Source organism: Malus sylvestris, chromosome 11 (assembly GCF_916048215.2).
Source record: "Malus sylvestris chromosome 11, drMalSylv7.2, whole genome shotgun sequence".
Lineage (NCBI taxonomy): Eukaryota > Viridiplantae > Streptophyta > Magnoliopsida > Rosales > Rosaceae > Malus > Malus sylvestris.
Window position 1 is genome coordinate 33,658,969 of NC_062270.1, and position 6,272 is coordinate 33,665,240.

At 43.7% G+C, this 6,272-nt stretch overlaps 1 long non-coding RNA gene across 1 annotated transcript; it reads right to left on the reverse strand.

Moving 5' to 3' along the window:
• Window positions 1-1,088: 1,088 nt before the first annotated feature.
• Window positions 1,089-4,367, reverse strand: LOC126588719 (uncharacterized). The gene is made up of 2 exons (XR_007611569.1): window positions 2,857-4,367; window positions 1,089-2,639 (listed from the first exon to the last, which is right to left on the reverse strand). It is a non-coding gene; the product is annotated as an uncharacterized LOC126588719 (long non-coding RNA).
• Window positions 4,368-6,272: the final 1,905 nt, after the last annotated feature.

A 6,272-nucleotide genomic window follows, 5' to 3' on the forward strand; every position in this document is an offset into this window, starting at 1 on the left:
CCAACTTTTGTTTCGGGCAGTGGCTGGGACAGAAAGATTTGAAAAAGAAAAGGAAAAGGGATGCACACACTATGCATGGCACATGCATCAATTTGGACACTTGGTCCAAAACAACCCTACTTTTGTTTCCTTAAAAGGGAAAGAAGACCTTTTGGGTCAGCTATAAAATTGAAAGCACAAAATTCCATTATAAGATATATGTGTGTGGGTGGGCCTGACAATGCTTAATTTTTCCTTCTTCTCTTTAATTAATTATATATTATATTTTTAATTCCTTCATGTTGAGTTCAATGCGACCAAAATTAAGTCAAGTCAAGTTCCCCTCTAGACTCCAATTAACGAAGTGCACTTAGCTCTGTTATTTTCTAATTGCTCTTGTTATTTCGTATATGTTCATGTATACAACAACAACAACAACAAAGCCTTTTCCCACTAAGTGGGGTCGGCTATATGAATCCTAGAACGCCATTGCGCTCGGTTTTGTGTCATGTCCTCCGTTAGATCCAAGTACTCTAAGTCTTTTCTTAGAGTCTCTTCCAAAGTTGTCCTAGGTCTTCCTCTACCCCTTCGGCCCTGAACCTCTGTCCCGTAGTCACATCTTCGAACCGGAGCGTCAGTCGGCCTTCTTTGCACATGTTCAAAATCACCGGAGCCGATTTTCTCTCATATTTCCTACAATTTCGGCTACTCCTACTTTACCTCGGATATCCTCATTCCCAATCTTATCCTTTCTCGTGTGCCCACACATCCCACGAAGCATCCTCATCTCCGCTACACCCATTTTGTGTACGTGTTGATGCTTCACCACCCAACATTCTGTGCCATACAACATCGCTAGCCTTATTGCCGTCCTATAAAATTTTCCCTTGAGCTTCAGTGGCCTACGACGGTCACACAACACGCCGGATGCACTCTTTCCATCCAGCTCGTATTCTATGGTTGAGATCTCCATCTAATTCTCCGTTCTCTTGCAAGATAGATCCTAGGTAGCGAAAACGATCGCTTTTTGTGATCTTCGCTAGATTGCTCCGGTCATTAGTATGGATAAGTATATAAATGGATAGAGATAGGAAAGCAAACACAAGATGTACGTGGTTCACCCAGATTGGCTACGTCTACGGAATAGAAGAGTTCTCATTAATTGTGAAGGGTTTACACAAGTACATAGGTTCAAGCTCTCATTTAGTGAGTACAAGTGAATGATTTATTACAAATGACATTAGGAAATATTGTGGGAAAATGATCTCGTAATCACGAAACTTCTAAGTATCGGAGTGTGGTGTCGTCTTGACTTGCCTTATCTGTCTCATAGGTAGATGTGGCATCTTCTCTGGAAGTACTCTTCCTCCATCCAGGGGTGGTATCTTTAACTGGTGGAGATGCACAAGGTAATGTATCAATTTCACTTGAAGCTTACTTGTAGTTTCAGGCTTGGTCAAGCGCGATACAAACCATGTAGTAGGAGTCCCCCAAGTCGCCGAGCTAGGGGGTCTGCTGAAAGAGGTGACAGACAAGGTAAGCAATCAGAGCTCCGACTGATTGTTCACCTTCTCCCCATCTTGCAGCAGCATGAAGGATAAAGAGAAGAAAAATGAGAAGAGATGATATGAGATACTTTTGCTTTTGAAGAAGTAACTTTCCACAGGCTTATTCTTGAACTGAGCTGGAGGGTTTTCTGGTTTCCTCCAGAGTATAAGGCCGACTGAAGAATTTGAGGGTCAAAACAAGTCCATCAAATCTAGAGTACGTTCCACCCTGCTGATATGGGATACTTTTGCTTTTGACAGAGTAATGAATGTATCGGCACGTGTGCTGTTACGCTTGTCTCCACATGCTTCCTTGTATCCTTCGCACTTGCCCTATCTGTTCCTCAAGCAGATGCGGAATCTTCCCTGGAAACATAAGATGTTGAAGATGAGTACTCGAGAGCAATGCCAGGTAAGTAATCAGGTAAGGGGTTCCAGGCAGTCAGTTCCTGGCTGGAAGCTTGATTCCAAGTGCTGACTGATTGCTCTCTTTCTCCTTGTCTTGCAGGTAAAAACAAGGCCAAAAGAAAAGACAGGGAAAAAGCATGATATGGGATACTCTTGCTTTTAACCCTGATGATATGAGATATTCTTGCTCTAGTATAGCTTGTTTGCAGAGGTATTATCGGGGGGAAAGAAAGCTGAATATTTCGAAAGGCTTCGTTGGGAGTGCCCTCTCAGATATGATGAAGGGTTGAGCATTTTTGCAGGTCTGCCTGTCCGTTGGGGATGGAGGTCGACATATATAGGAGTCTCCCTAACAACAAGTAGTAATGCTATTCCTTTACCCTGCTTGGTCATAGCACGGTAGTGGGAGCTGCCAGTTTCACATGTTTTAACTCTGTCAGAGCACTTTGAAAAAGTGGTCTGTGGTATCTGGCTCTCGAGATTCGGAGAACGATGCCTCTTCGATTTTTGAGAAAGCAATCATGCTGGGGGTATGACTCTCGAGATTCGGAGAGCAGTGTCTCTTCGATTTTTGAGGAAGTAATCATGTTGGGAGTCTGGCTCTCGAGATTCGGAGGGCGGTGCCTCTTCGATTTTGGAGCAAGCAATCTTGTTGGGAGTGTTGTCTCGAATGTGAGTAAAGGTTGGGCATGTTTGCTAGTCTACCTTGCCACGAAGCACAAAGGTTGACACACAGGGACTTTCCAATTATCCAGCAATGGTACTGTTCCTTTACCCTCTCTTCGATTTTGAGAAAGTAGTCATGTTGGGAGTCTGGCTCTCGAGATTCGGAGGACGGTGCCTCTTCGATTTTGGAGCAAGCAATCTTATTGGGAGTGTTTTCTCGAATGTGAGTAAAGGTTGAGCATGTTTGCTAGTCTACCTTGCCACAAAGCACAGAGGTTGACACACAGGGACTTTCCAATTATCCAGCAGTGGTACTGTTCCTTTACAGTTGTGGGTAATAATATGGTAGCTAGACCTTCAAAATTTATGTGTCTAAACTTTTGTTAGTGCTGTTTCTTTGCTATTCTTTTACCTTTCTTGGTCAGAGCGATGTAGTGGGAGCTGCAAGCTTCACGTGCTCAACTTTGGCAGAGAACTTTGGCAAAGTTATTTGTGGTACCCATGAGCTATTGTTGCGTGTGGGAAGTGGGTGATTGAACAGTAAGATTCATGTGCTTTCTACTTCACCAGAAGTCTTCGACAGAATGCCCATAATTTCTGCAAAGCTGAGTGTGCGTGTGACAGGTGCTGACAAGGCTAGAAAAGTAGGTGCCTCTTCGATTTCTGAGATCGGCCCTCGTGGTCTCTGAGCAGCCCAGCTTTTGAGAAAGCGAGCGCCTCTTCGATTGATTCGGAGAACGATGCCTCATCGATTTTTGAGAAAACAATCATGCTGGGGGTCTGGCTCTCGAGATTCGGGGAGCAGTGTCTCTTCGATTTTTGAGAAAGTAATCATGTTGGGAGTCTGGCTCTCGAGATTCGGAGGGCGGTGCCTCTTCGATTTTGGAGCAAGCAATCTTGTTGGGAGTGTTTTCTCGAATGTGAGTAAAGGTTGGGCATGTTTGCTAGTCTACCTTGCCACGAAGCACAGAGGTTGACACACAGGGACTTTCCAATTATCCAGCAATGGTACTGTTCCTTTACCCTCTCTTCGATTTTTAAGAAAGTAGTCATGTTGGGAGTCTGGCTCTCGAGATTCGGAGGACGGTGCCTCTTCGATTTTGGAGCAAGCAATCTTATTGGGAGTGTTTTCTCGAATGTGAGTAAAGGTTGGGCATGTTTGCTAGTCTACCTTGCCACGAAGCACAGAGGTTGACACACAGGGACTTTCCAATTATCCAGCAGTGGTACTGTTCCTTTACCCTTGTGGGTAATAATATGGTAGCTAGACCTTCAAAATTTATGGGTCTAAACTTTGTTAGTGCTGTTTCTTTGCTATTCTTTTACCCTTCTTGGTCAGAGCGATGTAGTGGGAGCTGCAAGCTTCACGTGCTCAACTTTGGCAGAGAACTTTGGCAAAGTTATTTGTGGTACCCATGAGCTATTGTTGCGTGTGGGAAGTGGGTGATTGAACAGTAAGATTCATGTGTTTTCTACTTCCCCAGAAGTCTTTGACAGAATGCCCATAATTTCCGCAAAACTGAGTGTGCATGTGACAGGTGCTGACAAGGCTGGAAAAGGCTGGAAAAGTAGGTGCCTCTTCGATTTCTGAGATCGGCCCTCGTGGTCTCTGGGGAGCCCAGCTTTTGAGAAAGCGAGCGCCTCTTCGATTTTTGAGATCGGCCTTCGTGGTATTTGAGCAGCCCAACTTTTGAGAAAGCAAACGCCTCTTCGATTTCTGAGATCAACCCTCGTGATCTCTAAGCAGCCCAGCTTTTGAGAAAGCAAACGCCTATTCGATTTCTGAGCAGGCGCCTCTTCAATTTCTGAAGCTTCGTCGAGTGCAGATTTTTATAGGGGCTGGCATTAAGTTCCAAAGCACACTTGAATCTCCACCAGTAGAAGCTTCATTCTTGCACTTCTAAGATCTTGATTTGTCCGACCTCTTCTCTCTTCAACACCTTTGAAAATTTCTGGCCCCTCCGACCGTCGTTTTGACTTGAACCTTGTTGAAGAGGCAGCCCCGCCTTCTCCAGACAACATATGGCGCCCATCCTTCGTCTCCCCTACTGGTCCTCTTACCGTTGGGGATTCCGTGATGAAGAATGATATGACCGCTGCGGTGGTGGCCAGGAACCTTCTCACTCCCAAAGATAACAGACTACTTTCCAAACGGTCTGATGAGTTAGCTGTTAAGGATTCGCTGGCTCTCAGTGTTCAGTGTGCAGGTTCTGTGTCTAATATGGCCCAACGCCTATTTGCTCGAACCCGCCAAGTTGAATCATTGGCGGCTGAAGTGATGAGTCTCAAACAGGAGATTAGAGGGCTCAAGCATGAGAATAAACAGTTGCACCGGCTCGCACATGACTATGCTACAAACATGAAGAGGAAGCTTGACCAGATGAAGGAAACTGATGGTCAGGTTTTACTTGATCATCAGAGATTTGTGGGTTTGTTCCAAAGGCATTTATTGCCTTCGTCTTCTGGGGCTGTACCGCGTAATGAAGCTCCAAATGATCAACCTCTGATGCCTCCTCCTTCTAGGGTTCTGTCCAGTACTGAGGCTCCAAATGATCCCCCTTCGGTGCCTTCTCTTTCTGGGGCTCTACCGACTGCTGAGACTTCTCCTAAGCAACCTTTGTGAATGCTCCCTCTTGTGTGCTTATTTTGACTCATGTATATGTACATATTTGTAGCTTATCGGGGATATCAATAAATAAGCTTTCCTTCATTTCAACGTATTGTGTTAAATACACCAAAGCCTTCTTCGCTAAGTTCTTTGAATTTTCTTTTGTTAAAGCTTGTATGTTGAAGCTCTCCACCAGTAGAAGCTTCATTCTTGCACTTCTAAGATCTTGATTTGTCCGACCTCTTCTCTCTTCAACACCTTTGAAAATGTCTGGCCCCTCCGACCGTCGTTTTGACTTGAACCTTGTTGAAGAGGCAGCCCCGCCTTCTCCAGACAACATATGGCGCCCATCCTTCGTCTCCCCTACTGGTCCTCTTACCGTTGGGGATTCCGTGATGAAGAATGATATGACCGCTGCGGTGGTGGCCATGAACCTTCTCACTCCCAAAGATAACAGACTACTTTCCAAACGGTCTGATGAGTTAGCTGTTAAGGATTCGCTGGCTCTCAGTGTTCAGTGTGCAGGTTTCGAATCTGGATTTTCGTCGAAGTCTCTTTGTGAGGAAATCGGGAATCCATAAATTATATTCGTTTATCATATATCGTACGGTCAAAAATTATTTTAAATATTTTTATTTAAATTTAAATATAAATAATACCTGATAAAAACTAATCGTACGATATATGATAAACATACATAATTTACAAATCCTCATTATCCTTGCCAAAAGGATTCAGTGAGAATCCTCTTGGCTTTCTTTTGTCAATTAGTTTCTTTTTTCTACATAAAGACTTGACTTGATTTGTGAAGACCATTTATATTTTTTTTTGGTGTAAAGTTCAGTTCATTTAAATATTCACACTTTTCATTCATTTTTATTCATCTTTTTAGGTTTAGGAGAACAAGAAAAAGAAACAACTATCATTGTAAAAAATGCAATGGTAGTTAGAGGCCATAGCCACATATATAACAAGTGTTAGATCATCTTTCTACATCCCCTACATAAATGTGTATTGACCTAGAATAGGGATGAAATATTGGAAAATTGAGTCTTTCTCGACAA